Consider the following 11,099-nt stretch of genomic DNA (forward strand, 5'->3'; position numbering starts at 1 on the left):
TGAAAAAGAGGAAAACATTTCAAAGCCTCACGCCCTTCTGGCCATCGGGCTTGCCTCGATCGAAGGCTGAGCTTGTTTCCTGGCACTGTTCATGATTTTGGTCCAGCCAGAAGTCCAGCCTTGGAACGAAACTCTTTCTTATACAATGTAACAAACAGCCAGTGCAAAGAAAGCAGCCACAGAAGACAAAACTGCTGGCTGGTACAGAAAACACAGGAAAACAAGCTGCAACTGTCATCTTTTGCTTGAAAAGGAATGTTCTAAAGATTTGTTTATGAAAGTGCAGCAACTCTTTCCAGTCATTGATTTAAAACAGACCTTTTCATCTTTTGGTTCACAATGCAAAATAAAAGATGTTTGCTTTGCATGTGGAATTATAACTTATTTTCATGATTCATGATCATGTTTGAACAATGGACCTCCTCCCAGATAAATCTCTGATAACCCGTTTTTCTTCAAATAAAAGCACTGTATAGTTCATTATTATAGCCAAGAAGGAGAAATTATAAATATTATTTGCTTTATTTGCACAATGCTTCCAAGAATGGATTCTTGAAGTGCCATTCCATTTACGAATCACCTGATGATTTTATGAGCCTCCACCTGGAGTAATTAGGATGATAGTTCTCTTGAAATGGTATTCAGATATTTCAGCAATCATCACCTTGCCAGGATACTCAACTGGACAGTGGGAACATGCACCCACTTCAGGTGGAAAGCAATGCATATTCCTAAAATCAGAAGGAACAAAAGGTTGTCAGTCAGTCCTTTGTACATTTGGAGAAAGCACAACAGAAGTATTCAACCAGTTGCAGCCTCTTGCTTTTACCTGCAAAACACCAAGTAAGTTTTTCTTACATTAAGCTGTTATTTCAAATGCTCTTGTAAGATTCTACTTAATTTGTTTCACAAATTGAGAGGCAATGAATTTCAGATACAACAGACTGTGTGAAAAGTCCTTTTCATCTCACTTCACTGATTTTTCCATGCACCTTACTTTAGTATCCAGTGTTGCTGAACACTGTAACTAGAAACAGTTTTACCTTTCCACTCCATCAAAACACATTCACAGTTTTGAACTTCTCCATTAAATGTCTAAACAATAATTCCTACAAAATTATTGGCCAAAACATTATAATTCCCCCCTAGATACAGGGGTAGGACTGAAGGACTGGAAAATTGCAAAGAAAATGCTGCAACAGTAATGCCAGCAGCTAAAGGCCAGACAGTTTTAGCTCAATTGTGAAAAGTTATTTGGAAATGATAATTATGGACAGTCAATGATCATTGAGACAATTGTGGATTAATTCAGGAAAGCCAAAATTCATTTTTAAAAACACAATATGTTGATTGATTTTTCAGGCGGTGTCATGGGTAGGATTGGTGTTGTGTTTATGGACTTCAAAAAGGCATTTGACTAAACTATCACTCAGAATATTTACTGATTAAAGTTAAAGCCTACAGAATAACAAGTACTATGAAATTATGAATATAGCTATGTGGCAGCAAACAGTTCCAGTGAATGGTTATTTTCCAGATTGAAATATGCTTTCCAGTGGCATGCTCCACATGTTGGTAAAGGATCACAATGTTTTGGTACAGATTAATTATATGAACTTGATTATCTTCAATAACTTCATAACCTCCAAATATACAAATGATGCAAAATTTGGACATCTGTGCACATCTACAAATTCTTAAAAGTAATTGGACAGGTGAATAAAAAGTGGTCAAGCAGGCATTTTAGATACTTGTCTTTATTAATTGAAGCACTGTGTACAAGAGCAGTTCTGTTTCCCATTCTTTAGGAAGGATGAGTGCAGAGGTGATTGACCTGGATGTGCCTGTGTTGCAGCATTTCAGAAATGAAGAGCGACTATATATGCGGTGATATCTGGGGAGAACCTGCCTGAAGTAGATAATGTTATGAGGGCATAGATAGCTTAGCTAGGAAAGTAACTTCTCTTTTACAGGAGCAGCAGTTGGCTGCAAATCAATGTCTGAAAAAGTGGTAGAGGCCGGAACAATCACAACATTTGAAAAGTCTTCAGGTGAATACATGAAGCATCATAGCATGTAAGGCTATGAGCATATATTGGAAACTAGGTCTAGCATTGATTGATACTGGACAAGTGGTATGGCAGCAATGGGCCAAAGGGCCTCTTTTTGTGATGTGAGTTTGTATGACTCTATGACAGAGGATGCAGCGAATTACAACCGAGGCAAATAAATAGAGCTGATGTACAGATAAGTCAGGATTGAATCAAAGTCAAAATCAAGGAAATCACTGAAAGTCATCTAGAGAAAGAGGCCAATCCACCTGATATGTTCATATGTTTTTTGGATGATCAACTGAGCAGGTCCTACTTCTTTGAGTTTTCCTTGCAATAGGGTATTCCCTGTAATCCTGCAAATTCTTCCTCATTAGATAATGATCCAATTCCCTTTGGAAATCTCTCAAGCTGTATCTTCCACACTGAAACCACTTTGTTTCAAAAAGAAAATCCTCTTGTCAATTTTCACTCATTTGCGAATCACTATATCTCCACTGTTGACAGTTCTGCTCATAGGAACAGTTTTTCTTTCTCTCTCTCTGTTCTGTCAAGGCCTTTCAAGACTTTGAACACTCCATGAATCTCTCAATCTTCTCTTCTGTATAGGCAATAACTCTCATTTCTAGGCCTGTTCTTGTAACTGACACACCTCATTCTTGTAATTTTTTTCTGCATTGTCTCTGAAACCTCTGCATTCTTTGAAAATGACAGCGCCCATATATATAACAATAGAAAATAAAATATGCTAATAGCAGTCAATTTAGTGGTTCCTTTTTATTCTCTATAACTTGTTTATTGTTTCTGTATGCATTTTTATAGCTAATATTCCATGCATCTTTTTAACTATAGGCTCAACCCGATTTGTAACCTTGAGTGATCTATGCACATTTACCTCCGCATCTTTACACACACTGCGGGAATGTACCCTTTCCTTTACATTCATTGTGACCGCAAATTCTGCAAAATCATTTACTTCACACTTTTCTGATGCTTGTCAGTCCATTCTGCCAATTTGTCTGTGGCTTCACAATGTCAGTCATTTCTTTTGATGGAACTGTATAAAATGCTAGCAGGGATGGACAGTCCAATTGCAGCATGTTTCTCTTGGTTGGATTGTCTAAGTCCACAGATACCGTCTCAAGATATGGGGAGACCGTTTAAGGCTGAGATGATGAAACAATTCTTCATTTAAAGGATAGTGAACCTGTGGAATTTTTGAACGTGGAAGGCTTTGGAGGCCAAGTCACTGAATATATTTTTTAAAAAAGATATGTTTTTAATATTTTAAAGGCATCAAGGCATATGAGGAGAAGCTGGGAATATGGCATTGAGATGCAGGATCAGTCATAATCATATTGAATACTGGAGCAGGCTGGGAGTGTTAAATAGCCTATTCCTACTCCTAGTTTCTATGTTTATGTTTTTATGTTCACGGTACATCTAAATTTTACACTATTTGCATATTTTGAGGTTCTGAATCTTTTTCTTTCCTTTATCCCCCAATTTCCTTTTGAAGTATTCCATGCACTTTCTATGTGCCTGTACATTTTTTGGCATTCAGGATTCTCTGGACTTGTTGGTCTCACCCATTATTTTTAAGGAAACATGTTTACCTAGCACACTAACTATTTCCCTTTCAAGAGACTTACATTGCTTTGATGTAGATTTTCCTATCTTGCAGTATAATAAGGCCAGACATTATTTGATCTCATTTTAAAATCATCTGCCCCAGTTTAGAACTTTTACTTATGGTCTCTCTATACCCTTTATCCATGACTGCCTTAAATCTTACTGTGCTATGGTCAGTGTCTCTGAAATGCTGCCCCACAGACAATTGTACCGTTCCTCTGGCTTTATGCTATGAAACTACGTGCAGTATTGTTCTCTCCCTTCAAGAACATTATATGTGCTGTCTCAAAAAAAGGTCTCTCGTATACTGTTTCAGAAGTCCACCTTTCCTGTCTTCCACTTCTTCTGTCCCAGTTAAGACTGGGGAAGCTGAAATTCCCTCCTATTAATATTCCCATCTCTGAGATTTGTCTACATATCTGCCCATTTATCTCTCCTAACAATGTGATTGCTCAGTTTTTATCTACTACACATATGGCCTTATCCAGGAGCCTTCTACGATACCATTACTATCAGCATTAACCAACACCTTGGTCAATAATGTAACACTATCTGCCCTCCCTTTCTTGCCAAGAGTCCATTCCCTGAAATATTCAACTGTCAGCCTTTGATAAATCCATTCTAGAATTCATGATTAATAAATGACAGATTTCTGTCCATGGTAACATTGATATTTATACTACAGGCCTTGTCATTCTGAGAGAAGGATGCATGTTTCAGGGAAATCAGGGATAGTAGTGGTCATAGCATCTATCACTCAGACTTTTGATGTGGGGCTTCATTCATTTGGGGGTGGATGAGGAGAAAGAGAGGGAAGTGTTGAGGAGGATGGGTAGGTAAGGAAGAGGGGCTCATGCTGAGGCTGTAGGACAAAGAAAATGGTGGAAGCAGAGCAGTGTGGATCTTAGAACTGCTTCTGAGTTGGAGGTTTTTCATGGGGTTTCCTCCATGTTCTAGAGCAGAAAACAGAACCTTTTTCACTTGTCGTTACTTTTGGAACTTCTAACATCGAAAAAAAAACTAAATGGCAGGAAGAAGAGGCAGGGAGACATGGAGTTTGGGAGAGCGGCCTTTTCCACATGGTTGTCAAGGGCTCCAGAAATGGATTATATTACTAGTGGACAGAGCTCAGAAAACAGTCCTGTTTCACACTGTGGTTGAGGGTTACTTATCAGCATTTTAGTAGCAGTGGGATCAGAATAACGCAGGGAGGAGGGTTCCTGAATCCATTGTATTTACAAAGCTGAATCAAAGAGATTGACGGATCAATTTACCTTTACACAGTTCTGGAGAGGGCAGAGCGCTTAACTAGAATTACCATCTGATAAAGGATCTCAGGAGTAGGCAAATTCAGTTGCTGGGAGTTAAGTTAAATGTTGCATTTTAAGAACTTACAATCTAATTTGTTCTTGCATATTTAAAATCTAAAACTACAGGTGAGGGAAGGGCAGACCTTTTAATGGTTGTACTTAGAGCTCCTGATTGTAGGCCTTGTATTATAAAATATAGACATTACGTTCACAGCACAGAGTGTAAGTGTGGGTTTTTTCAGCAAGTCTACAGAGGCAAATTTTTAAGAAGAGGATTAGGTGGCAGTCAGTGGAGTGATGTATGCCTCTTGACAGATGTGGGAGATCAGGGAACCATTGACTGTCCCTGGAGATTATGCCTGCAGGTTGTGTGTTTGGATGCAGCTTAAATCAAACCATTTGTATTGGCTGGAGAGTAATTCGGAGTCACTGAGGAGCATACTGGAGGCGCAGAGTGTGATGGATAGTAGCTTTCAAGAGGTAGTCACACTGCAGGTATAGCCAGGTAGATGGGTGACTGTCAGGAGGGGTAGGAAAAGTGTCCTGTTGCTATTCCTTTCTCAAATAAATATACCATTTTTGATACAGTTGAGGAGCTAGCCTCTCAGAGGAAACTAGCAGATGCAACCAGGTTTTGGCACCACATCTGTAACCATTTATAAAGCAGGGATTGTCAAGTTTCAAAAGAGCAATTGTTATATAGATCTTTCCAGTCAGGCATACAGCAAGCTGATTCTATGGCTGTCAGAATGATTCCAGGATGGTGTGTTGCCTCCCTACTGCCAGAGTCAGACATCCCAGAGTGGTTGCAGCAAGGGGAATGTGAGCAACCAGAGGTCATCGTATGCATTGGGGCTAATATAGGTAAAACAAGGGATGAAGTTCTGCAGGATGGGTACAGGAATGTAAGCAGGAGGTTAAAAAACCAGATCTCAAGGATATTAATCTCTGGGTTACTTTTGGTGCCACATGAAAGCTAGGAAACTCAGGGAAATAAAAATTAATGTCTTGAAAACATTCCACAGTACAGAAAAGGAGGTGCTGGAGGCCTTAAAAGGTACAAAAGTAGATAAATCCCTGGGACCTGATCAAGTATATCCCAGGAAATTGCAAGGTCCCAGCAGAGATGTTTGTATCATCTACAACCATGGGTAAGGTGCTGAAAGACTGACGGTGGGCTAATGTTGTGTCTTTACATAAGAAAGAGTGCAAGGAGAAATTTGGGAACTATAGACCAGTGAGTCCGATGTCAGTGTTGGGTAAATCGTTGGAGGGAATTCTGAGAGACAGGATTTACATGCATTTGGGGAGGCAAAGACTGATTAGGTATAGGAATCATGGTCTTGTGCATGGGAAATTTTGTCTCACAAACTCAGTTCAGTTTTTTTTTGAGGATGTGACCAAACAGATAGATGAGGGCAAAATGGTAGATGTTGTTGACATGGATTTTGGTGAGGCCTGTGACAAGGTTCTGTAAGGTGGACTGGTTAGTAAAGTTAAACCATATGGGATCCAGGGAGAACCTGTTGTTTGATTAAAAATTAGCTTGAAGGTAGGAGACAGAGGTGGTAATGGAGGGTTGTTTCTTGGATTGGAAGTTTGTGACCAGCTGTGATCCATAGGGATCAGACTGGTCCACTATTGTTTGTCATGTATATAAATGATTCAGATGAGAATATAGAAAGCATGGTTAGTAAGTTTGCAGATGACATCAAAATTGGTGGTATAGAGTCAGTGAAGAAGGTTATATCAGAGTAAAATGGGATCTTGATCAGCTGCGCCAATGGACTGAGGGCTGGAAGATGAAGTTTAATTTATAATTTGGTATACTTGCCCATGTTTGTCATTGCATTGACTGTAAGAGTTGAGATGTCATGTTGTGGTATTGGTTAGGCCACTTTTGAATACTGCTTTCAATTCTGATACCCCTGCTATAGGAAAGATGTTGTAAAACTTGAAAGAGTTCAGAAAACAGTTACAAGGATGTTGGAGGGTTTGAGCTATAGGGAGAAGCTGAACAGGCTGAGGCCTATTTGCCTTATAGAGTATTGAAGGCTGCAGGGGTGACCTTGTAGAGGTTTATGATATCCTGACGGGCATGGATAGAGTGAATAACCAAAGTCTTTTCTGAGGGGTAGGGTGTCCAAAACGAGGCAGCATAGGTTTAAAAGTGAAGAGAAAGATGCAAAAGCAGAGGGTAGTGCGTGTACGTAATGAGCTACCAGAGCCTTGCTCAGTTTCAACATGTAAAAGGCATCTGGATAGGTACATGAATTGGAAGGGTTTAAAAGGATATGGGCCAAATGCTGGTACATGGGCCTAGATCAGTTTGGGATACCTGGTCAGCATAGATGAGTTGGACCAAGGATCTGTTTTTGTGCTGTACAATTCTATGATTCTCTGACTCTAGATCCCGTCCCTCAGAATCTCCTCCGACAACTTACCCACCACTGACATCAGGCTCACAGGTCTCTAGTTCCATGGTTTTTCTTTACTATCGCTGTCTTCTCGCACCTAATCCACGGCTATTAATGATATAAATATCTCCACAAGGGGCAGGGCTATCACTTCACAAGCTTACCACAAAGGTCTGGGATACACCTGATCAGATCCCGGGATATATTCGCCCGAATGATTTTAAGATATCCAGCACTTCCAACTCTGTAATATGAGCACTTTTTAAGATATCATTGTTTGTTTAGTATTCCAAGTTCCCTAGCTTCCACATCCATCTCCACAGTAAATACTGATGCAAAATACTCATTTAGTGTCTCACCCTCACCTACGTTTCCACATGTGGATAGCCTTGTGGATTTTAAGGGGCTCTATTCTCTCCCTAGTTACTTTTCTCCCCCGTAATGTATTTGTAGAATCTCTTTGAATTCTCCTTAATCCTATTCACCAAAGCTATCTCAAGTCTCCTTTTTGCCCACATGATTTCCCTTGTCAGCATACTCCTATTACCCTTATAACCCTTGAAGGATTCACTCAATCCCAGCTGTCCATACCTATCATTTTTCTTGACCGGAGTTGCAAATTCTCCAGTCATCCATCACTCCCAACATCTACCAGCCTTACCTTTCATCCTACCGGGAACGTACTGTCTCTGGACTCTCATTATCTCAGTTGGTGAAGGCCTGCCACTTTCCATCACTTTACCTACAAATAGCCCCTCCCGATCAACTTTTGAAAGTTTTATCTAATACTGTCAAAATTGGCCTTACACTACAATTGTAATATTATCCCTAACCAAAAATGCCACTCCCTTCATCTCTTGCTCCCTTTCTATCCTTCATATAGCATCTATACCCTGGAATATAAGCCGCCATTTGTACCCTTCCCTGTGCCATGTTTCTGTAACAGCTATGATATTCCCAGTCCCCTGTTTCAAACCATGCTCAAAGTTCATCTGCCTTGCCTGTCATGCCTCTTGTATTGAAGTAAATGCAATTTAATTATTCAGTCCGACCCTGTTCTTGGCTTGATTGATGCTGCTTTGACTGTGAAAATCTGCTATATGTGGCTGATAATTCCTTTTCAGCTATTTTACATCTGCTAAAAAGCTCCAGGTGACCACTATATTTCAACTTTATTCATGGACAGCTGCAAAGGTCGACATAACATTGGCCTTCAGAAATGCCTTCTGCATCTGCTTGGTTACTTTCAATGACGTGGATGGGAACATCCAGATATCATTACACACCTCCTTGTCCCAAATTATAGCCATTTAGGTGATAATCTGCCTTCCTGCTTTTCTTTCCAAAATAGGTATCCTAAGTTTAACCATATTATACTGCATTACAATGCATATGTCCACTCAACCAAATATCCAAATTGCACAGATGTTTAAAGCTACATTTTGGAAATAAAATTGCGCAGTGGAAATATAAATTAATGATTCAATTTTAAAAGAGATACAGGATGAGAACTCTAAAATTATTAGCAAAAATATGTTTTAATTTAAAAATGACTTCTTATGGCGAGAAGTGGAAAAACCGATTCGGGGGAAAGCAGGTTCGATGTTCTGGTGTGGGAAACCATTGCACAAGTACCTGAAAAGTCATAAACAACTTCAGACAAGTTCTAGGCTAAGCATCAGCCACTGGAAACTAATACCTGCCCTATTTGTGGACACAGTAACACATTCAACTTTTGGGCACATCCACGCACTTAACAAAGAACTGAGTTTGCCAAAATGATATTATAATAACACAGCAATGAAGTAATCACAGATTAACAATAAAGATCACCACAAATTCCCATATTTCCTGTGGTAAACCCAAAATTGTTCAAACAGTGGGGGATTGGTTATGTGGGCAAGGGGAGGAGGAGGTTCAGAAGCAACCCAAAATGGTGGTTTATATTCCAGAATGAAACACAGCCTGGTAAATAGATAGTTCAGGGAATTTGGTGGCAACGTGGAAGTTATCAAAACATTTGGGTTCAATTTGTCCCATTTTATTCAGTAAATGCTGCATTTACTCAAAAGTTATCATAATTAGCGATATAATCCTCACCTTCACCTTGTTCCACCTCTTTCTGCAATTTAGAAATATTCTCTTCAATAGTATTCAAATACTCCTGAATTTCCGAAGGTTTTTCTCCACTGGTTCTAGAATCCTCTCCTCTTCTTCCCTGAGATTTCTGAGTACACACTACTCTTTCTCGGTGAGAATCTGAAGCATTTTAATGAACCCGGGTGTGATGTGGGTCTGCAGGGTGCTCGCCGGCTCCTACCAAAACATTTTTGATATCCACGAATAAAGGGAACAAAACTAAACAAGATCCCAGAAAATCAGTACACCCTCACTTCGGAAATCTTCTGTTTGCTCCAGTTCCATGTCGACAGCCATCGATTTTTTTCTCTGTGAAAGAATCTAAGGAGGATTTCAGCTGATTCTGGAGCTAGGGGAGAAAATCACAGAATTAAAATGTGAGAACATGTAACCGGTGTAAAATCAAAAATGGTAGTTGCGGGTCTGACAGCACGAATGGAGAGAAATCAAAGTTAACGTTTCCGGTTCGGTGACCCTTCCTCAGAACTGATGGTAGCGAGGTAAATGTTTGTTTTGCAAAAGAAAGGTTTTATGGGAGGAGTAAACGATAAGGGTGATCGAGCCCAAAGAGAAAGGTAAGTCGGACTGATAAAGGCGTGGGCTTTCCAGCTGCCGCAATTATTTTGGTTTTTATACCAATATAAAATAATAATCAGATAGTAAAGTATATTCCCATTCATCTCACAGACATCAACATTTCTTTAAATGCCAGAATGTAGTGCGATTTGTTTCCCCGTGAATTTCTGCAAATCGCACAGATCAATTTCTTGTCAGTTTCACAAAACATTTCCAGCTCTTCTGGCTGTTCCTCAAAGTGAAATTTACCTTCCTCTCTTTCAGGCCCAGTTTTAATTTTCGCGCCTCCTCGGCCAGATTCGCTAAGGTCCGATTTTCCCTGAGGTTTCTTTCCGGAAACTCCTCTCTACATTTACCTCCTTTTCCTACCTCCGGGTGGTACTGGAGCAGCAAATATGGTGCACACGATCTAGTGCGACCAGATCGATGCAGATATCCTGACAAATGGGACCATTTAAATCCTTGGCAAGACTCTCGTCCTGCTGTCTGGAAGCCATGATCAGATTCAGTGCTTCCTGTTTCAAACTGTTCGTGTCATATTTCCATGGGCGCAGTCCCAGTCTCAGATCTCAGGCTGTATTTATATTAATCTTCCCGTGTATGCGCGTGTTCGTTGATGCATGCGACCGTGACATGTTTTTCTTGCCACCTGTATAATGCATCCTCTGTCTTGTTGGATTACTCCTGAAAAATGTCTGCTATCCTATGATTATGTGACCCTGAAATGCTTCCAACCAGTGTACTTTTCCACTATCAGTCCCACACTCTACATAAAATGGGGATGGTTGAAGGTGCCAGACTACGGTTTAGTTCCAACCTCCAGGGAACGATTAATCCATCTCTCTATTATTGGACCCTTTTAGTGCCTCAATGCATGCACATGTAGCCTTGTATGTCTTGCACAAACAGGTTCAAGAACAGCTTCTTCCCTGTCTTTATTAGACTGCGGAATCGACCCCTGTAACCTCCAATAA

The 11,099-nt window shown here is 40.0% G+C and overlaps 1 long non-coding RNA gene across 1 annotated transcript; it reads right to left on the reverse strand.

Annotated features, from left to right (window-relative positions):
* Positions 1-37: 37 nt before the first annotated feature.
* LOC125446550 (uncharacterized) lies at positions 38-10,645 on the reverse strand. The gene is made up of 3 exons (XR_007246426.2): positions 10,375-10,645; positions 9,511-9,898; positions 38-731 (listed from the first exon to the last, which is right to left on the reverse strand). It is a non-coding gene; the product is annotated as an uncharacterized LOC125446550 (long non-coding RNA).
* Positions 10,646-11,099: the final 454 nt, after the last annotated feature.

Source organism: Stegostoma tigrinum, chromosome 34 (genome assembly GCF_030684315.1).
Source record: "Stegostoma tigrinum isolate sSteTig4 chromosome 34, sSteTig4.hap1, whole genome shotgun sequence".
In the NCBI taxonomy this organism is placed as follows: Eukaryota; Metazoa; Chordata; class Chondrichthyes; order Orectolobiformes; family Stegostomatidae; genus Stegostoma; species Stegostoma tigrinum.